This window comes from Lissotriton helveticus, chromosome 12 (assembly GCF_964261635.1).
Source record: "Lissotriton helveticus chromosome 12, aLisHel1.1, whole genome shotgun sequence".
NCBI classification, from domain to species: domain Eukaryota; kingdom Metazoa; phylum Chordata; class Amphibia; order Caudata; family Salamandridae; genus Lissotriton; species Lissotriton helveticus.
Window position 1 is genome coordinate 676047187 of NC_136073.1, and position 23211 is coordinate 676070397.

Sequence of the window (23211 nt, forward strand, 5' to 3'; positions counted from 1 at the left end):
AAAACTATTTAAAAAGAAAGCCCGGCCGGCGATGTTTGACTCTTTCCGCTTATGGCGTAAAGAAGCCAAACAAAAAGAAATTAAATTAGCTAAGAAAAATAAGAGAGAAGGGGGACTATCAGTAATGCAAGCTGCTGTGCAGTTTAAAGATAATGAAGAAGAGCAGATGAATGAGCAGTTGCACAGGCAACGTAAACTGGCAATAGATAAGTGTTATCCAGTTTTGCCGTCTCTTCAGCAAGAGGCAGCAAAAGAGCGTGAAAAGACCCATTAATGTCGCATTTACTAAATTCACCACCCCCCTATGCGCAAAATGCCACAGCACCCCCTCAACCTTTAGTTGCGCAAACTACGCCTCCTGCTCCTCCACAGCACTCACCAGCTGTTCTTCAGCTGGCTCCTACTTCTTCGGTGCAGCCTCCTCCAGGCCCACCGACCACCTCTGTTTCACCTGTGTTTTCTACGATTTTGCCTACTGTACTTTTTACGTCTCCTAATGCTCCCTCTACGATTTTGCCTAGTGCCCCTTCTATTTCCCCTGATACCTCTTCTGCTATCTCTGCCCCTGCCTTATCTCACCCCGTTTTTCCATCTGTTTGTCCTTCAGTTTCACCTTCCATTTGGCAGAAAATGGCCAGCACTGTTACTAACCTTCTTTCACCTCTTTTCGGGTCGCCTACTACGACCCCTAACATGGGAAGAAGACAGTTGCGAAGTCAACTACCCGATTATCAAGAGAGATTCACTGAATAGTTTAGCACGGAAATGGGTCATGGACACTGTAAAATATGATGTACAGTCTGTCATGGAAGTCTTCCATCAATGGGAAGCAGCGACACAGATATATGTTTTCGAACAGATGTGTGTTTTCCTCTGCGAGGATTTAGAAGACAATGATCAGGAATGCATCCCACGAGAGATGTGTCGTGTACGGTTTAAGTTCGGAGAGGGTATGATTGTAGGTCCAGATGTGGAGAAAGCAATTGAAATGTTGTTATCATATCGGAGTAAGGGAAGCAGTTCTGGGTCACCATCCGAATGTAATACATCCAGTAGGAAAAAGGCGCGACAATACCCTATGAGAGAAGTTCCCCCACAATGGAGAGAGGGTGACACGACTGCTGTCCCACCTATTCTGCCACACTTTCAGCGTGTATGGGTACATGTCCCATGGAAGCGAGCTGAAGTTTTAGCACTCAAACAAACATTACCAGATCCGCGTAAAAATCCTGCAGGGTACTATAAAGAATTGTCACAAACTGCTGGGTCATGTATAATGAATTTAGCCGATATCGATATGTTATTTGGGAATGTTGTTCCACAGCCTTTATGGGGTAAAATTCGTCATATAGATCATGACCAGGAATTAGGTGACACATGGGCTAATATTACTGCTGCAGATGCCCGACAAGTTGGTGGTGCCAAGCCTGAGCCTTTGATAGCAGAACTCCCTGGTAAAATAGTAGATTACATGAAAACGATAATGCCTGCAATACGCGTAAATTGGGATAAGTTGTCTGCATGCAAGCAAAATAAAGAAGAAACTGTTTCAGATTTCTTCACCAGGTTTGAAGAAACATTCGTTGACCACAGCGGTCAAGATATGACCACAGAAGGTGGTCAGAGATTGTTTGTCGATAAATTCGTGCACAATCTGCTTCCAGAATTGTGTAAAAAATTAAAAGATTCAGAAAGTTCTTGGGCAGTCTCATCTTCAGCCCAGATATTGGCTACTGCACAATATTACGAGAATAGAGACAAAGATGAGAAAGATAGAGTAGAAAAGAAAACTAGAGAACTAAAAACGAAGGTTTTGCTACAGCAAGCCTATCCGCCACGTGGTGGTGGTAATCAAAATAATAATGGTCAGAATCACTACCAAAATACTTTACAGCAGCCTCAACAGTATCAGAGAAACTCGCAAAGATTCGAGTATACTCAACCCCGTGTATCTGTAGGCCCCAACCAGTGTTTATATTGCAAACAAGAGGGTCATTTCAAGTATAATTGTCCTATTCTATTACAACGTGCAAATGGAGTTTCTGGTGTTAGAGGTCGTGGCAGTCAGCAAGCACCTAGAGGTAGGTAGAGGGCGTGGAAACGCCCCTCAGGACACACGTCCCCTTCCACCACAAAACTCTATGAACAGGTTTGATCAGCAAAATAACGTATCTGACAGGACAGCTCAATACTACGTTGATGATTATTACACAGAAAATGAGCAGTGGGAGAATAATGATTGCTAGGACAGCCATAGACAAAGAGAGGGAGTTGTTTCAGTTCCAGTAGATCAGAGTGGACCTTACGTTGAGGTGATTACATCAGGTGTGTCAGAACCTTTTCTGTTGGATACTGGTGCTACAAAGAGTTCTATTATGCACTCCAAACTCCCTGGCGCACCTTTGTCTGGCAAAATGAACGTTTCCGTAGGTTTTTCTGGCGCCCCAGTTAGAAATCCGATTTCTGACCCTTTATCTCTTTCTGTTGGTCCTTGTGAATTCGAAGCACCCCTTATTCTGACAACAGGTTGTGGTGAAAATTTGCTAGGATTGGATTTGTTAAAAAGATTGTATGTGACTTTGTACTGTTCTCCTTCAGGAGTACAACTTACTTTAGGTAAGAAAGTGGTTTCTTCCATATATTTGTCGAGAGATGCACTTCCAGCAGAATTGTCATTTCTCCCAGATATTCTTTGGGCCACTGGTCCTAATGATGTAGGTCTTTTAGAAATTCCACCATATGTTGTAACATTAAAGTCCAATGTCAAAATGCCACGAATTCCCCAATACAAAATATCCAATGAGGGTGAAAAAGCTTTGCTAGCGATTGTTTACGAATTGATTGAAAAGGATGTGATTGAAGAAACACGAGGCAATGTTTGCAATAGTCCTGTTCTGCCTGTTTTAAAACGAACTGACCCTTCTCAGCCACCTGTGTACAGATTCGTGATTGATCTTCGAGATGTGAACAAGATAGTTGTGCCACAATTCCCAGTTGTCCCCGACATTACCACATTATTGACTATGATTCCAGCTTCTGCTTCATGGTTTTCGGTGATTGACCTAAAGAATGCTTTCTTCAGCATCCCAATTGCTGAGGAGAGCAGGGACATTTTTTCCTTCAGTTTAGGAGGTCGAAGCTTCCGCTTTAAACGCGCTCCTCAAGGCTACTGTGAAAGCCCCTCAATATACAGTCAAGCTCTGAAAACACAGCTTGACACGATTGTTTTGCCTAAAGGTGCTACTCTTGTACAATATGTGGATGATTTGCTCATTGCTGCAGACACTGAGAACATTTGTAAAAAGGCCACATTGACATTATTGCGTCATCTGTGTGATCTGCATCACAAGGTGTCACTTTCCAAGCTTCAATATTGCCGACAAGAAGTGACCTATTTAGGTCACCTCTTATCGAAGGAGGGAAGGAAACTGACCCCAGAAAGAATTCAGGCAATAGCGAAATTGAGTGTGCCAAGAACACAGAGAGAAGTGCGTGCTTTCTTGGGCATTACATCGTACTGTAGACAGTGGATTCCAAATTTTTCGTTATTGGCCAAACCCTTGGTGGCATTAACGTGTAAAAATACACCCAATCCCATTCCTTGGTCTGAAGAGTGTCAGAAACGTTTTCTCGAATTACGCACAGCATTATGTTCGGCTCCTGTGTTCGGTACCCCCAACTGCAGTAAGCCTTTCACATTGTATGTCCACGAGAAGGAGGGCTGTGCATTGTCTGTGTTGACTCAGTTATTCGGAGGTAGACAGCGGCCATGCGCCTATTTTTCGTCAACTTTGGATCCGGTAGCACAAGCATTGCCAAGTTGTTTAAGGGCCACAGCAGCAGCAGCTGTTTCTATTCGACAGTCTGCTGGTCTAGTAATGAATAATACACTAATCGTGATGGTCCCGCATGCCGTGGACACATTGTTAAATAGGACCAAGACACAGCACTTAACTAGTGCTCGACTGTCCAGTTACGAATTGTTGCTGCTAGCGAGCCATGTGCACATAAAAAGGTGCAGTACCTTAAATCTAGCCACGTTGTTACCAATTGCAGAGGAATCAGATGCTTTAGAACAGCACGATTGTTTCCTCACAACAGAGGAAGAGACAAAAGGGAGAGTGGATTTATTTGACCCTCCTCTTGCTGAATGTGATGGTACATTATGGGTGGATGGTTCATGCTTTAAGCTCCCAAATGGGAACGTGACTGCAGCATATGCTGTCACGACTTTGCACACAGTCGTTGAAACTGCACGAATACCACATGGTTCAGCTCAAGCCGCAGAATTAGTTGCACTAACGAGAGCATGTGTATTGTCTAAAGGAATGAGAGTGACTGTCTACACTGATAGTCAGTATGCGTTTGGAGTGGCTCACAGCTTTGGACGATTGTGGAGAGAACGTGGGTTCCTGACTTCGCATGGAGCTAAGATTCAGCATGGTCAGTTGGTGAATGAGCTTCTTGAATCACTGACCTTGCCTCTGCAAATGGCGATTGTGAAATGTAGTGCTCACAAGAAGGTGACTGATGATGTTGGTCGTGGAAATGCATTCGCTGATGAGACCGCTAAAGAAACGGCAAAGAATGTGATGAGCCGAATGTATGTTGCAGGCCCTGAAAGATGGACTGGTGAGGTTGGAATATGTGAGGACACGATAGAGAGTGTGAAGTCCATCCAAGCTGAGGCCACAGAGAAAGAGTTGAGCACGTGGAGAGAGAGTACAGGGAGAATGGATGCAAATGGTTGTTGGGTTGAATTGACAGAGCATCAGAGATGGTTGTTACCTGATGCATATGTGCTTGCAGTGGTTACAATGGCTCATGGAATGGCTCATATCAGCGTGAAAGGGATTTGCGAGTTGTTGGCCCCAGTATGGAAGAATTCAGGGATTCCCAAGTGTGCAGAGAATGTTGTCAAGAATTGCATGGTATGTCTGAAACACAATCCTGGTAGGGGAACCCCAACTCCAGCTGGTCATTTTGCACCTACTACGTATCCGTTCGAGGTTTTGCAGCTAGATTTCATACACATGGAGAGGTGCAACAACTTAAAATACGTGCTCGTTGTTGTTTGTGCCTTCTCAAGATGGGTAGAAGCCTATCCCCTAAAAGACAATACTGCCTTGTCCACAGCAAAAGCCCTTGTAAAAGAGTACTTCCCCAGGTTTGGAATGCCTAGAATGGTCTGGTCTGACAACGGAAGTGAATTTGTGGGTCGTGTGATGAAAAGAGTGTGTGAAGGGCTAGGCATTAGGCAGAAGTTCCACGCTGCAAATCACCCCCAATCAGCTGGATTAGTAGAAAGTTACAATGGCACGCTAAAACTTAAATTGGCCAAAATCCAAGCGAGCACAGGTCTTAAATGGCCTGACGCTCTACCCTTAGCACTCCTATCCACCAGAATGACTGTGCATTCGCGAGTGAAACTCAGCCCTTACGAAATTGTCTTTGGCCGGCCAGCCAACATATGGGGAGTGCCTAGGCCCACGAAGTTCAGCGAGCTGCAACACCCTATTTTGCTTGATTACTTGTATGAATTGACGGCTAAATTGCGTGTTTTGCATCAACAGGTCCACAACACCCTGCCTCCAGTCTCTGAGACTCCAGGTCACTCCATTGTCCCTGGATCCTGGATTCTCGTGAAAAACTTTCAGAGAACAAAGAACGACCAGCCCAGGTGGACCGGGCCACATCTCGTCCTTCTTTCCACGAGGTCAGCCGTTCGAGTGGAGGGGAAGGCCAACTGGATCCACGGGGTCCACTGCAAAAGAATCCCTTCACCTCAGCCACATGACCAGTGGGTCCAGAAGGGTATCACTGACTCAGAGCTTACAACTGTGCCACGTGTCATACCTGTCAGCGATGACCGTGTAAAAGAAACTAACCCTGAATGTGAAAGCAAGAACATTTTTCAAGAGACTGTGCCACCATCAGAACAATTGAACTCTTTGGAGCCTGAACTCCTGTTTCAGGACCAGACAGTACCAGGAAAAAGACGCTACAATCTGAGACGGAGAAAAACAGACTAATAAAAGTGATTCCTTTTTATGAATTGAGACCAAGACCTATGGACAAATAAATATATCTTTTTTCCTCCCAAGTACCATTTTTGAAAGTGCAGCTCTCCCATTTAGGAAACTTGCTTATTTTTGTTTTTCGAACCGCCATCCGGGTTCCGCTGCTAGGGCCGCGGTTGATTAAAGTCTTTTTGGTGCAGCTGACGACGTTAGGTCGGTAGTTCTGGTCAGTCCAAGGGAGCTGCCCTAGACTGACGGAAGCATCCTTTAGCAGAAGCAACCTCCCACCGCGGGCAGCACTTTAGAGAGGATGGAGTTTCCTGATGTGGAGAGACCTGCCAAACAAATGAACTTTAAGCAGAGACTGTGTAACACGATGACAAAGAAAAGTTTTATAATATTGTGTATTTTTATGCTATCCAGCGTAATGATCTTTTTGATAAGTTATGTTTTATTCTCTTTCCATGTAACATTTGCGCCCACTGCATCACCCATACCTCCTCCTACTGTTTCCTCTCATTCTTTCTACCCTCTGCCTGACCACGAATCAAATAGGAGATTAGAGTTCGTTAATAACTCCTTTGTTCAGTTATTACACCAACACCAACTTGTAATGAACACAACTAACTGTTGGGTGTGCGGCCTCATGCCTCACACAACGGATAAAGGTATCCCCTATTTGGTCCTGCCATTTAGTCACAATGGTTCAGTATGGGCATATAGGACAATGTTCATATATGCACGAGAAATCCAACCCCTACGTTCTGTAAAAGACAACCTCAAGACTAGCGCCCTAGTCAAAGGTATAGTTGACATGATCAAGGAAGTAACTTCTTATGAAGATACTCCGGATGATGAGATACTTGCATATGTAGGTTGGAACGTGACCGGATATGGCACTACTTTAAGTGAGAAACAGCAAGCCAAAAGATCCTCCCCTATCTGGATCGTACCCCATCAAGGTCACCTGTGTCTGCAAGGTGTTGGCAAGAATCCCAGAGCTCAGCTAGGAAAGAGTATCTGTACATAAACGTATGTTTTTGGATCCCAGACTTCCTCTGCGTTTTTAGCCGCTAAGGGTACTTATTTCATCTGCCATGATAGAGCCTATACATGGTTGCCCCCTGACTTTTCGGGCTCATGTTTTGTTTCATTCCTGTTACCTCCCACCTACACAGCAGCGGCGGATTACCACCGGACAAGGGTAGTTAGAGGTGTCTTCAGTAAAGAAGACACTGCAGGTCAAGAATTTGGAGACTTTGCAAAGGGTTTTCTGCCGTTCTGGGGATCCATGGCTAACAGTAGAAACATAAGGCAATTAACAAGGGTAATTGAGTCCACCGTGACTGAAACTGCTGGTGCCCTTAGTAACTTAACCGCTGATCTCCAGTCGGATCGACTTATGACCCTTCAGAACCGGGTCGCTTTGGATGTTATACTTGCAGACCGAGGTGGAGTATGCAAATTGATCCAGTTTAGTTGTTGCATTTTCATCCCAGATAATGCTCCAACCGTGTACAGGGCCATCTCCAAAATGCATAAAATTTCTGAATCTATCCATGTGGATAAAGGAGATTGGTTGTTAATGGGATGGTTCTGGGAACTGATATCTGCCTGGGGATGGAAAATTCTGATGGTCATTGGGATGGTCTTAGCCATTCTTTTCCTGTTCTGTCTGTGCATACAGTGTGCTCCTGCAATATGTGGCCTCTGTGTTACATCATGTGTAAGGAAGCCTGTGTCAAGAGATGAACTAAGTACTAGAATGATGTTACAGCAACATCTCAATGACTTTACGAATATCGATCTGGACTCAGACTAATATGAGGATAGATTAATTGCCTATGTAAGGGCAAAAGGAGGGATTGAGGTTCTGAAAATCTGGATCCGTATAATTATTCTGGACTCGAGAATTAAAACTTCGTCGAAACATGACGAATTTGGTATTAAAAGACCGAGAATGACGAGTACATCATGTACATATATTTTCAGCATATTCGAGTGACGATTTCACCTCGAAATCGTCATTTACATTCTGAACCCTTGGCTTCCATTTATATGTTGCCCTTTACATAGGCCTTAATCCAGTTGAATTTGATTCCACAAGGACAAATACTCCTTAATCGACTTTTCCATGACCTGTACAAGTTGGAACCATTGCCCCAGGCCGAACTCGTTAGGTCAGTTCCCTCCCAGTGGCCGAGCAAGATAGCATCTAGGCTCAACAACCCATAAAACCATTTCAGAGCGCACACCTGCCATATCTCGCTCACATCTATCTCCACTCTTTTGCTTCACTTACTTTATGGTGGGGAGGTGCCCGTTTTTATTAGGGGTCCAGTGATATCTGATGAAATGTTGGGCCTTGCCAAATGATTTGTTGTAGGCAGCACGAAGTGAAATATGGACATGTCATCATGACTCTGCTTTCTCTTTGTACTAGAAATATGTTAACGATTTACTTTACAACCAAGACTGTTTTGCCTGAAGCACAAAATTGTGTATAAGAAGAGAAGCCTGACTTTGTAAGAGTGTGCAGTCTCCTGAGAATATACCCGTGTTGTACTTCTAGGACACTTGTTACCTTGGTTGCAGCCAATAAACTAATCTTTGACTTCACTTAGAAGACTCTGAGTTTCTGTGGTCTGGATCAGGAAGAACCCGAGGTCTCTGGGTGTTGATTCCCTGGCACCGCTGGGTTACCGGTTCTGTGCCGGTTCTTAAAAACCCAGTACCTCAAAACATATAAGCAGTGTTTAGCTTTTGCTAGAGATCTGTTTTATTTTATTAACTACCAAGGGCCCATAACAAGTCTGTTAAATTCCTGGAAATAATAAGTCAAGCATTGATAAATTATTACAGATCTACCGAACCTTAAGAAGGAGAATCATCTCTTTTAAATCAACAATGCTGTACCAAGTGCTTACGAACACTTGCTCATTATGGATGTTGTGGCCTGACGAAGAGGACATAGACATCACATCGCTGGCTGTGTGGCTCAACTATGACGCATAGCCTGCATCGCTTAGAAACCGCCGCCGATGCACCTTGGACAGCGATTCTCTGAACCGACTCATCGCCTACATCCAGTCGGATCGATGAGATGCATCGCCTCCTTTGCTGCAAGCATCAGGCCAGTCAACGGCGCAACAAGGTACTTTTTCAGCTGCACGAGGTTAGCCCCTGTATCCGACCTGTGCTCCATCGTGGTCTGCCTAAACTTTTGGATTTAGCCTGGTCAAGCGTGACAAGATAGCCCCAGTTAGCGTTTTATGCTTTAAAGCACTATATTTGCAGGTATTCTTTAAAAATTCATAACTCCGGTTCTACTTATTCGATCTAAGTTGTTTTGGTCAATAAATTGAGCTCTAATCTTCTATACAGGTTTAGTATATTTTTGTGTGTTGTCACTGTTTTACTGTTTTAAGTGTTTCACAAATACTTTACACATTGCCTCCTGAGTTAAGCCTGCCTGCTCTGTGCCAAGCTACCAGAGGGTGAGCACAGCTTAATTTTGGGTATGTATCTGACTTACCCTGACTATGATTGTGGTCCTACTTGAACAGGGTGCATACCTCTGCCACCTAGAGACCCAATTTCTAACAGGAATGCTTTATCATACAGCAACATTAAACAATGTTCAAGTAGAGAGTAATGTCCCCACTTGGGTTCTACAAGGCAGGACTGTCTAAGGGGTATTCATTTATAGACCTATTGGGACAGTTACTTGAGAAAGATGGAATTGGAATCCCTAGTCTAATGATAACCAGGAAAGTATTTTAGGCTCTGAAGGAAAGGAGTGGTTGTATTTTAAGGACAGGGATTTCTGCATCCTTATGGAATAATCCTAATATCAAGACTAAGAGTAAAGCAGAATTCTGGGAAACGTAGGCCAATAGAAATCTGGCAAGAATAGGTTAGGTATACATGAAAGAAACTAGTAAATATGTGGATTTAAGAAAGTTATACTTCAGAATCATCTGAAGGGAGAACTACAGTAACCTTGTTTCAGTTGTAGGCTAGTTTATGTTAAAAGGGTAGACATATAGAAATAAATGACTAGGTTTAATATTTTAAGTGATTATGACGTGATCTGTAGCTAATCTCTATACAGAATTAAGTCATACAGCAATGCCAATGTTTTTTAAAAGGTCACCGTGATTAGTCAAGAAAGCTCTTTAGTTTCAGGTCTGAGAGCACAAGTAGATATGTCAGGTAGATAGATCTGTATTAGTCTACAGCGGACACCAATAAAATGAAAAGATTAAAAAATAACATATTTGGAAGATTGCTGGAAATGTTAAAATAGTGTTAGTATTTATAAACATATGATTTTGCAACGTTATGGTACATAGGAATTCTGTAAATTCTCTGACTTACTGATCTTTCTTAATGTTTATCTCAAAATCCTTTCATAAGAATCTGGGTACAGAAAGAACTTATGGTGGCAACAAAATTAAATCTTGGAAAATGGAAGGGTAACAGCTATAAGGTTGGTTCAGTGCTTCCCCAAGCAAGTAACTGTATAAAAACGAATGTATACAACTTGTGGCAGATTAGATATATTTTTATGGGATATGGTGACATTATCTAAAACATCAGGCTTGAGTTACGCAAGAGTATTATTAGCATATTATCTCCTTCCTACAGTATGAGCAGTGCAATGGTTTAAACAAGAGGAGGAATAAAATGTGATATTCATTAGATTAATAATCTGATGCTTATATACAGTTTGATGCCATAAGAGATTTGTAATTCATGATTTGTTTGAACAATCTGTATAAATATTAGTTAAAAAAAAAACATACCAGGCAATTTGTGTAATATGACTTCTACAAACCACTCATCATTCGGCCTCGTGGTTTATGATGTTACCAAAACCCTTTGACAGTTATATATACATTTTATTGTATTTATAGTCATGTGAAACCTAAAGGCCCCTGACATTTGGCAGTTGTAGTCTACTGCAAAAACCACACCATGTGCCCGCCATAAGAACCATAACTTTCTCCCAAACGGACTACTTGTGAAATCCCAATACTTATACAAATAATTTTCTAGACTTAACAATACAATCTCAATAACAACATAGAGCCAAACAAAGACATTATATTGTATCCATAGAGATGTAATCATAAATGTCAGCAGTAGGGATATGTGTAATGGCATTGGTGAACAGTGATTGCATTGGTATCTTTTGTGATTACATCTGTTACGTTATTTCCTCATGCGCAGTCCACTTTGGGGACTGTATTATGGCTTATATAGTGAGGGCACGAGTTATTGTTAGTGTAGCATACTATAACCAGTGAATTTCGGACATTTTTAAGCTTACCTTTGGAACCATAATGTCATTTTAACTGGGTTTTTCACTGAGTTTCTTTGTTTTTTCCCTCAATGTGAATTAGAGTTTATACCTCATTAACCATAACTTTATTAGCTGAGTTTTTTTAAAACCAAAATTCAGAGTGGGACGTATGGTCACCACCTATTTGTTGAGCCATCACTTCACACAGTCATATGTGGAGGAGTTAGTGACAGAGAATGGTTTGTGACCAGACTTTCCGTCCAGCTATCTGTGATTCTCTCCCCCTGCCATACATGACTTTAGGCACGGAAGGTGGGGGTTCGACTAACAGCCTGGCAGTGTGTCCAACCTCAACCATGAAGTTTTTATGCTTTTTTAAAGGAAAACTGTATAATTCATCGATTTTCTCAAACTTTAGTATATGTACTTCTGGATGTTACATATTCAACTAATAATTGTTAGGTGCCATTTTTAAGCACCTTATACTTTCTGTCTTTTAAGGTAGCTTACAGTGGTGCTTTTTATGTGTAATTTTTTTTCACTGGTCTAGTAAAATGTGCAAATTTACTTACATTTTTGAGTTTGGCAAAATGGTACATATTTTCCAAATACTAAATTGACAGCTGTGAGCTCATGAATTTCAGACACCTTGTGACTTTACTGTACACTTACTGTATTTCTTTATATTTCTCATACTTTTTTCAATGCATATCTATTCCTAACTTGAGTTTAGTCATCATGTCTCTGTTTCACTCTTTATATATTTTTCCATTGCACAGAATTCGCAAGTTTCAAGATGTGGGAAAAATTATTCAAGTTCTTCAGCAGCCAATCCCATTGCAACACATTTTCCAATATGTTTCACAGAAGTCGCAAATATGATATTCCCAAACTCAATTGACAAGATATACAAACTTTCAAATAAAAATATCTTCAGAACTACTGGAAACATGCATACCAAAACACAAGTTTGGTGTAAGTCTGTTCTTCTGCTTTTGCTGGAGCAGAGAGCAACATTTCCTATTGAAATCTATAGTAACATGTTTAAACAAACTCTTTTTAACCCAAATTTCCCATACATTGATCTGCATGAAACTTGGTTTGCCAAAACATAGTTGGATTTGCTAAAGAGTCCCTATGGCCAACTCTACTATGTATGTGCAATGTGTGCCACAAGGTATCTTAAACTAGATTACACTTGTCTATGTATTAATTTTGGAGCTTGATCAAAAGTCCCCAAAAGGTGCTCTCGTGTCTTCAGCTGTGGGTGATGCAACACACCCTGGGGACGGTACTCCCACACCGCCGTGGAACAGCAGTGTTTAAAGAAGGAATAAATAGCACATCAGTGAGGGTCTTGGTAAACTTGAGGGAAGCTTTTTTGTGGTCCAGCCCCTTCAAAAGTATGAAAGCGGTGGTTTGTGTAGTTTGGCCACAGAGAAGGCAAAGAAAAGGCTGGGCATCCCATACACGATAACTACAGAGAAGGAAGAATGAGGGCACAACAAAACACTGGGCCACTTCACAATCTATTGTGGCATAGTCAGACCACATTTGAACATAAGCTGATGACGTGTTGGCATTCCAATTCAGAAACTGGTTTGTGACTTTAGGAATCCCACCAGTGCTATCCTACCCCATCTTTTTGTGGAGTATCACATCATTCCTAGAAAAACACAGTAGTGCTTTGTGAATGTGTGCACTGTGTGAGTTGCAATTTGGCAGGGGGAACTATAGTGTCCACAAACAGCCTTTAAACACTTTGCCCCATAAATCTCCCCTTCAGACACTGAAGTGTGCATTGTATCTTCAGTAACTGGTGTACAAATCTGGTTAGCCTTTTGGGGAAAACAATGAAATTGTAATGAAGCACACAGATTACTTAATTCACAATAATGTGCTCAGAGACACAGCCCCCCCCACCCCCAATACTATCAAATTCGGCCAGCATAACAGTGCAAGAATCAGAAACTAACCAAGACAAACAAACCAGAGTAAATCAGCAGTCAGTTAGCTCAATAGAAGAGTATGTGGGGCTGAGAGGAGGGCTAAGATTAAGGAATATTAACTCAAGAAATAAGATGTCGCAAAGGCAATGAGTAACCCGCTGGCATTTTTTTCAGCGAAAACAAGATGAGAGATGCCAGTGGGCATAAACACACATGCACTACTGGCATGATTGTGCTGCAATGTTACGCCGGTCCACAGATGTAATGCAGAGGAGAAGCAGCATTTTATTGGTAGTGAGGGGAATGCATGCATGACATGTATGTTGGAACCATCTTGCTGCTACATACCAGAGAGGAAACAAATGAGGGGTTGACCTGAGATATAGCGGAAGAACATGAAGATTTTCAAAGACCTAGAGTCGAAAAGTTGAGCCGTGGGTAATGGGAAGTGCCAAGCACACAGGCCGCTTTGAAGAAATTCAAGCTGCTTGTGATAAAGGGAATTTCAGAAAGTTTTGACCTTGTAAAAAGAGTCATGTTAGAAAAAGTTCTCCTGACTAATTGCAACAAAAAGCAATACAATATACAAGCCCCCATAGAATTGGTTTCCTCAGTCAAAGTCTCTGAAGTCTGGCAGAAGAAATGCTGAATTATTGCGTTAAAATAGAATTTTTTCTTCAAATTGTCTTTATTACGTTTCACCGACTTGCATGTTATTCACTGCAGTACATTTGTAACATTATGAGTGCAAACCTGTTATGAAGTAAGAAAATCAAAACAAAAAACCCATCATGACAAGTCACTTGCAGGAAAGGCGCATAAACTCGAGCTAGTTAGTTATTATGACATGGTGACTTAACAAAATGGCAAGGACATGATAAAGAATCATCGGGCAGGGAGAGAAGAACCCAATTTAGTGAAATAAATAAGCAAGCAACTAGTCACCCTAGTATCAGATCACTGATTTCTAGGAGGTAAGTCATCAGATGTCTACTTAAGTTGCTCAAGGAATAGATCCCAATTGGATATGCCAAGTGCCTTACCTGCCATGTGTGTAATGCATTTTTACACACTATCTTCACCCAGGGCCCACTTGCACACCACCAGATGCCATCTGTTGATGTGGGGGCATGAGCAGATTTCCATTTTGTGACAACAACCCTCTTTTAGGGAGAATACTCATTTGAGACGGACACCATGATTCGAATCCCCAATCCCCCCCTTTCAATGAAAAGTTCAAGAAGGTATTTATCAATATGTTCAGAACGGTTAGGGTAAACCTTTGGAACAAATGTTGGAAAGATATGGACTTAAACTGCAGTTGATACGAGAGAAAAAATGCAGCAATCAGAAGGATGGAAAGATAAACGTGCAGAAATGTGTGTGCCTCTAATGTTAACATGGAGGCCATTTTGGTGAAGGTTTTTTGGCAGTCATACTCCCCGAGAGTGACCCGAAGTCGCGGGAGGAACCAGTTGTGAAGAGTATTGTTGTGAACTTATCGAACCATACTCTCACTGACAGCGAAGAACGAGTTTTAAATAAAGGACTAGGATTCATCCCTACCCCTACGCATGATACCTTTAGGTGTAGGGTCGAATTCCATGAGACGGTCCGAAAAATTAAACTGAAGAAGTTTTTTGCCAATAAGAACAGTGACGAACAGGGAATTTATAACACCAATCTAAGAAAACCCTCTACCTTTTGCCCTCCATCTTCTACTTTAGGACCTGAAATTGCAGTCTTTGAGTCAAAGGTACTTCAGGATATTGTAAAGTTTGAAAGTGAGGATAATTCATATAAGTACAAAAATATGACACGAGAAGATTGGGATGCAGTAAAGAGTTTACAGAACAACTCATTGTTAACTATAAAATCAGCCGATAAAGGGGGAGCGGTTGTAGTTTGAAATACTACTGATTATGACGAGGAGGTGAAGAGACTCCTCACTGTACGAACTAATTACCGTCCCTTGAGTAATGACCCTGCTGATGACTTACTAAAAGTGATTCGGGAGATGGTGAGTGAGGCTAAGGAGAAGAAGTGGATTACAACTAAGGAGGCATAGTTCTTGGTGAATGACAAGCCAGGGACTCCTGCCTTTTATATATTACCAAAAATCCACAAGCCCAAACGCCCGCCCCCGGGACGCCCGATTGTCTCGGGCATTCAATCAGTACTCGAACCTTTATCGCAGTTTGCAGACTTTTTTCTTCGCGAATCAGTGGTAAATCAAAAATCATTTGTCAGAGATACGACTGAGATTTTAAATACAATCGCTGATATGAAGTTTGATAGTGATGCTGAATTCCTTGTCACTATTGACATTGAATCTCTCTACTCCTGCATCCCCCAGGATGCGACTCTGGTGGCAGCAGCGCGCGCCTTGGGGGCCCAGGAGTGGTTTTATGATGTTCCACAAACCTTTGTCATGCAATGTGTGGAACTAGCATTAACCAGAAACTGTTTCAGTTATGACAACCAATTGTACTTACAAACCACGGGGACATCAATGGGCGCAACAATGGCGCCCAGCCTAGCACGTATTTACGTAGGGCAATTTGAAGAACATGTGGTGGAACATCCCACTAACCCCTTCCAGAGGCATCTTCGCCTCTGGAAGAGGTATATTGATGATGTCCTATGCATCTGGACAGGAAATGAAGAGGAACTGTTAGCTTTCCTGAATTGGCTCAATACTCAGGATGCCAGTCTTAGGTTCACGTGGACATACAGTGCAAATAAGGCTGTATACCTGGATTTAGACATAGAAGTCGTTGGAGACTCTCTTCAGACTAGCGTCCACCAGAAACCCACTGATAGAAATTCTCTTCTATTGTATGACGCGTATCACCCGAGAGCTTTAAGTGATAACTTGCCTGTGGGCCAATTCCAGCGTTACCGCAGGAATTGTTCCTCCACAGAGGGATATATGGAACAATCCCAGCAATTAGGAAAGAAGCTGCATGAGAGACACTACCCTACAAAGATCATAAAGAATGCCAGGAAAAGGGCATTAAACACACCTAGGAGTGTGCTCCTCGAAAAGAATGAAAGAACTAAAAAGGAGTGTGTACCAGTAGTCATGACATATGATCCTTTGAGTACGAAAATACGTCAATCTATACGTAAACATTGGGCATTGCTATCTAATAACAACTTTAGCATGCCCCCTCCGAGATGTGCTTTTAAAAGATCTAGCAATCTCAAGGACAAACTGGTCCACACCCGGGCCCTACCTGCACGTGAGAATAAAGAAAGTACTATTCCCAAGGGTCACTTTCCATGCGGTATGTGTTCGGTATGTTCATTAACAAGGAAAACCACAAGTGTGACATTGTCCTCTGGATGTGAATGGTTCCTCTCACGATTTAGCAACTGTAATACCCCTAATGTGATATACAGGTTGCAGTGTACGTGTGGCCTGTATTATATATGCCTCACGACCAGAAAAATTAAAACGAGAATTCAAGAACATTTGAGTACTATAAAAGCAGGAAAGTTGACGACTAAATTGGTTCAACACTGTCATACCACCAAACACAGTTTTACGTGGTTGGTGCTTGAAACTGTGAGAAGTTCTAACCAAAATATTGAAAAAGCCCTCTTCACTAAGGAGGCATGCTGGATATTTAAAGAAAAAACTGATCAAATGGGGCTGAATGAGGTGATCAAGTGGAACAGGGTGAATTAACCATCAGTACCCGTTCCATTTGACACATTTCGTAGAATCAGCAGAATTGAGGTATCTCTCAATGTATGAGGTACGACTTACTATCACTGAAACAAAATAACTGGGTTGGCTGGGTGCAATATAGGGAAGCTCTGCACTTTAGTCTGTATGGTGGTGTGATGTATTATAGAGCATACCTTGAGTGTTAATAACCAGGACTAACACACCTCGTTTTTTCTGAGATATGTCTAACTAGAAGAAAGATAAAACAGTGAGTGTGGCCCTAGACAGTGACTGATCATCTACCACCATTCTTTGATTTCCATCTTAATATAATACAGAGGCAATGTAAGCATTGTACTATTATTTACAAGGGGTTCTGACTAATTACTGAGGGGATAAAATTGTGAATACGATATATCCATCATGTGGCATTGGATATTTTACCATTATACTCAGTATGCCTCTCGGTTGCATCTCAGAGCATCTCGTAGGTGTCGATAGAAATAGGACTCCAGCAGAATGTATACCTTCAATTTATCATGGTGATACATCACTAGCCTTAATTCTATGAGTGTGGGAGGACAGTACCATAAGATGCACTGACTAAGAATTAGAGATACCGTGACAACGAGAGATCGAGTTGACCGCTAATAATTGTCAGGGTCTTCTGACCAACTCACCATGAAGCTCCGTTCATTGTATAAATTCTTTAAAAAGGTTTGAATAAAGTTGCAGTGAGTTCGTGGTTTGTAAAAAATAAAAAAAAGTACACTGACTACCTTATTTTCATTGACCAAAGAAGTATGGCTGACTTGGTTAAGCTGTTGTGAAGTGAATGAGATCCCTATCCCATTTCAAAATGGCGTCCTGTCCTCGCGAGACTATGTGAGTGGTCGTGTTAGTTAGAATTTAAGCAAGCAGAGAGAGGGAGATGCCGCGCAGAGGGAGACAACACGCTCCGTGTTGCCTGGGCGGTAAGGAGGTTAAAGACTGACTGTGGACTGTGGTTAACAAAGTCAGGTGTAAATACCTGTGTGAGTTGTAACCCTTACAAATGAAAATGTGATTTACAATGTACATAGGGAGACAGTATAGCCCATGACACCGAGGTGGTAACAAGGTAGGACACCATTTGTGAGCTTCCAGGCAAGGGGGGTTCTTTTGTAGTGATTTGTAGAGACTTTCAGAAACTATGATTAAGCTGAACTTCGAGAGTGAGAGAGGGGGCAGCTTGTGTAGATACAATCACTGCTAGTACATCTTGATAGGTGAGATCAGTTGAAGGCATGCAGTGAGTAAAGTAACGCGAGTTCTTGATATCATGATCTCGTTACAACATACACTCTCCAATAATGAGAATTCTAGTGAGAGACTGACTAGTTCTGTTAGTTTAGACGTAGCGGCTAACTGTTCATTGTCTGTTCCACAGATACTTGTGACTGTTGAAGCACTGTGTTGCTGGCAAAGTGTTACACCTGAAGAACCTTTTAGCCTATGAACCTCTTAGCCGGTAGGCTACACGGTGGCTAACAGAGGGTAAATATGCTCAATGAAGTATCTATTGAGCTTTAGAATATATCCAGAGGAGTTACATCTATGCATGTTGTCAATGTTTTATTTGTATTTTTATTTGTTGACAGTTTTTTAGATTGATGTGTCCAATATTCGGTGCTGTGGTGAAAAAACGCTCGGCCCTGATGAATCTGCATAAAATGTGTGAAGCAGAGAAACATGTTGGCATCTAACAGTGGTATGCATACATAGCATCCTATGCTGTTTTTTAATTTGAGCGGGTTCACTGAGTAAAAGAATAAAAGTGTTGTGCATCGAGTGAATCCCTTCAATTGTAACCACTATTTTTCCCACACTGTGAGGTGTGATTTATCCTTTCACTTCACTACACGCACCTGTACATTTGACATTTTCCTTTGGACACTTTTTCTGTTGGGCTTAATGACCGCCAACGATGATAATAATGGGCTTATCTGGTGAGTACCTGCCAGTTGCCCACTTGGTGTTGCGCCCGTGAGGGGTCATTTCGCCTTTTCTCACATTTTTTACACAAATGAGTGTGTGTAAGGGATTGAATGCTTTCTTATGAGTCCCTGATATCTTAAAAACTGTCAACAAAGTATTGATAAAGGGCTTTTTATGCTACAAACACTACTGTTTAGAGTGCAAAGATGGCTATGTAGAAAACTATAAGTCTTCTGTCTGACTACATTAGGAAATATGATAAATTAGTATTCCTGTAGTTGTTTGATTCTGGTCTCGTGGTTGTTAATGAAGGTTTTTTGGATTCAAGAAGAGCCTCCAGCAGGGCATGTAAAAGGTCAGTTTAAAATAAATCATAGACCACATGGAACCTCACTCTCAGACAGAGGCTGTCTGGTTGTGGGCATAGGATTGGGGCCTTAATATGTCACAGTAGAGCTCGGAAGCAAGAATTAGTCATTGGAAGTGTCAAAGACATCACTTGAAGATATGAGAACCAAACGTGTTGGTACAGTCAGATGCTATTAAAAAAATCCAGGAATTTTTGTGAAACATAAATTGGGTTTCTGGATAAAATACTACAATAAATAGAAGATGGCATATTTTTCAAAATACCCAAAAGTACACATCACATGTATGAAATTAAGCGTTTCTGATCCTGCTTGGCACATCCTGGCCAGAGTAGCCTACATAATTAATTCATTTTGTACCTCGTGGTCAGTATTTTCTGCACTGCAAATGTTTCCGTTAATGGGTAAACTGCAGACTGAGCTTCTGTAAATCGAATTTAGATCAAAAGGCAATCAAGAGGACTGGGAAACAAAAGCACTAATTACAATCACACAGACCACACTGGCAGGACAACACGATGACTTGGAGCAAATGAAGAAACGCTGAACAACAATTTACCAGAATTTTTTACGCAATGCAGCCCCATACGTGTTGTAGGGGATGTGGTCCTTTCTCATGAGAGAGGTGATAGCAGTGAGTGGGTAGGGCCACTGCATCCACCTCGCACTGTCATCTCGAGAAAAAGACACACAAGAGGTGTGTGGCCCACTACATAGATCAGGTGAGAGGGGAAGGCTGTGTGTGTCTCAGGAGAAGCACAGAGGATTTGGTTTAGGTATGATGAGATTGCTAAGAACAGCAGTGTTGGCCAACTCCGCAGCGCTCATTGTATCATTTAAGGCTAGCTCCGCTGGAAGCGTGCAACCTACTCTGTGAACGACTACGTTTGCAGAATATATTGCAGCAAGATTTATTGCAGCATGATGTCCAGCTCAAATGCACTTTTCCAGGGGACAGCTGAAGCCAACTGCAACACCAAGCATCCAACAAAGGCATCTCCTGCAAAGTTTGTGTCCACTTCCAGCTCTTGCGCAACTTTCAAGACCGGGAACGCCACCACTGTGACCGCTGCAGCCATGATGGTGTCTTTCTAGCCATGGCTGAAATTGATCATCTGCGGGTCAATTACAGTTCGCTTGGCGCAAAACCTATCTTCTGGGCAATCTTTATCAGTCTTCTGTCTCAAAATCCTACTGCAGAGCAAATGCAAGTGCTTGCCTCTCATTCCCAGACAGGATGTCAACATATGGCATGACCTGCATAAGTGGATTTTCAAAAAAAGTGGGAGATGAAAGTCACGGACGGGTCAAGTCGAAAAAGCTTGCTCTCGGAGGATTCTGAGTCAACGGTCAGTACGGGGATAGAGGACACAGGGAGAAAGAAATCTGCAATGTAGTACACTTTTGCCTTTTCCACTAGCTTCCAGCTGTCTGCAAGGTACAAGTGTTTTCCCTGCTGTAGCAGGTAGTTGCAAGCCTGGTTAGCCACAAGGGACCTTTTCTGGGAACAATGATAGCTAAGATATCAGTTAACCACCGTAATGCAGGTAATTCAGTTCCCTGTTGACCGGTCTGTAAGGAGACTGCTGCCTCCCATGGGCTGCAGCATGGCCAGGATACCGCGGAGAGTGCAGTCAGCATTCTAGTGGCTGGCTTGATCCCAGACCCGCAGCTCATATGCCTTTGTTGCTCACTTGCCCACTCCCCAACCTGCTATGACCTTGCTGTCCCACACCTCACAGTCCGTTGAATAAAACTTTTTCTTTTTACTTAATTCTAATTTTAATTAATTGTAATTCTACGTTTGTCTACACACAGAAATTTGGACAGGATCTGATGGCCTCCAGAACAAATTCTATGCTACAAAGTGCAACCTCACCTCTGCACCCTTGACCAAGCAGCAGCCTGCAGGATGGCTCCAGCAGCAGGTAGTTTTACTGTCTTTTCTCCCTTGCAGAAGGCTGCACAGAAAATATGAATGTTGTGTTGCATAACAGATTTGTAAATCTGGGTATTAGCCTTCAAACCAGCTTACCTGTGCAGGGGGTGTCCCGAGTATGCTCCAGAATTCTTCTCATTGTCCATGTCTTTTTTTAAGTTGAATTGAGCTGAAATTCAGCTTGCTTATGGTAGGGGGACCAGCTGACTTCTCCGTCAGTCTACTTCATGCAGGATGAGTGACTGCTCGCGAAACCCAGTGTTTCTTTATTCATTTTATATTTGGAAGGTTATATACAGGGAGGGTGAGAGGAACATAGAGAGTATTTGCATTTGGTCTGTTTCTACATTATAGGCCCCCCAGACAAAGCAGTGCACTGGGCCCTGCCTACACAACCACTCACAGGAATAAAAATGTTCAACTGAAAATTTGTGTTAAATTCTGGTCTGCATGGGGTCCCTATGCTCGTGGGGCCCCCGGGCAACTGCCCAGTATGCCCATGCGTTAAGACGGCACTGCGTAAAACAACACTTACCACCATAAAATGTCGCAAAGTTATATCAGATCAGTATATGCTGTTCAGTAGCACCTTGGTGCAAATGAACACGCGTGATCTGGTACTGGATGCTTCCCCAGCGGTGTAGACACGTTGTGAGGTGGTGATGGTAAGCCAAGTGGTTATAATTGGAGAGACTTGAATAATTTGATTCTGCAGCCGCAGTTACTTATGCACACTGCCAATCATCTGCTGCATAATTTATAGAATTTAGCAAAAGATTGTGTGTGTTTTAAACTGAAACTGAAATAGACAGATTATAAGTGGATACATTTCTCACAGTCAGGTTGCAAAAGTTAGCTTGCCTCCTTAATGATGTTAATTCCTGCATGGCCATACTCAGATTTATTGATCATGTGACAGGCAGCACCCAGAAGGCGTAGCACACGGATCGTATACAGTTGTTTATATTTGTTTAATAGCTCTGAAATAGGTGTGCACAGTCTACTTTTATCAATTCCTGTATTCAGCCATTAAAGAGGTTATTATACATGGGAGTTCCATGACCCTATAGAGGAACTCAGCTTCTACATGTTCATGGAACTATTGGTGACTTGCAATATCCTTATAGTGCATGGCAGGGGGTACTTTATCAAGAATAATGCAACATGTTCATTTCTTTGCACGTTACAGATCATTACAGGAAAAATAGAGTCTTTGTGTATGTTTCTACACATTCTGACCTACAGATGTATTTTTAAATCATGAGTTACATTAAACAGATTCTGCGCTAGCGCTGTGCAGCCTCAAGTGGGACAGTGCAGGGAGAGAGCCGAAACACGTCATATCTTAGTTACTTGCCTTGCTGCACCGCGTAGCATGAATTCTAAGGAAATCTGCCCCAAATGGTTTCCATCCCTCTGACTCCTTGATTCAAGTGCTTTCTAGCCAGAAGCATGCTTAATAAATATACACTGTACAATGTTTTTCTGTATGGGTAGTCATAGAAACAGGTGATGAAAGAGGCCATATATTTTACGCACCGTGGAAATCCGAAACAGAAAGCAAGTTTTAGAACTTAATTGAGATGTGGTAAATAAAAAATTAGCATCTTGTATCACAAGATTTGTGCACGTGTGGGTTTAACAACTTTGAGCAGAACACCACACATGCCTTACACAAACTATTTTATTCTGCTAGGTAGAAAGAATGTGTTAATAAAATTCCATGCAAGATAAAATCATTAAATGTTGGTGAGTAACAATTCAAGTTGGATTTTCTTTCTTGTATCAATGTGTGTAAAATGTCAAAATATTTAGCAAATGATGCCCTCTGCTGTGCCTTTTAATTGCTCCTTGATCACAGTGCAGCCTACATTATTTGCATTTCCTTTGCCACATAATTTTGTCACCCCTGTGGCATTATTTGATCCTTACCTGCCACATAACTTCAGTGGCCATGTCTACATGAGACATGGC

General features: G+C 42.0%; 1 protein-coding gene and 1 pseudogene across 1 annotated transcript in view; both read right to left on the reverse strand.

Moving 5' to 3' along the window:
* The window catches only part of TSNAXIP1 (translin associated factor X interacting protein 1), a 476958-nt gene that overhangs the window by 149574 nt on the left and 304173 nt on the right, over nucleotides 1–23211 (reverse strand). The window lies entirely within an intron of this gene.
* LOC144799270 (adenosine kinase-like) lies at nucleotides 20232–23193 on the reverse strand (annotated as a pseudogene).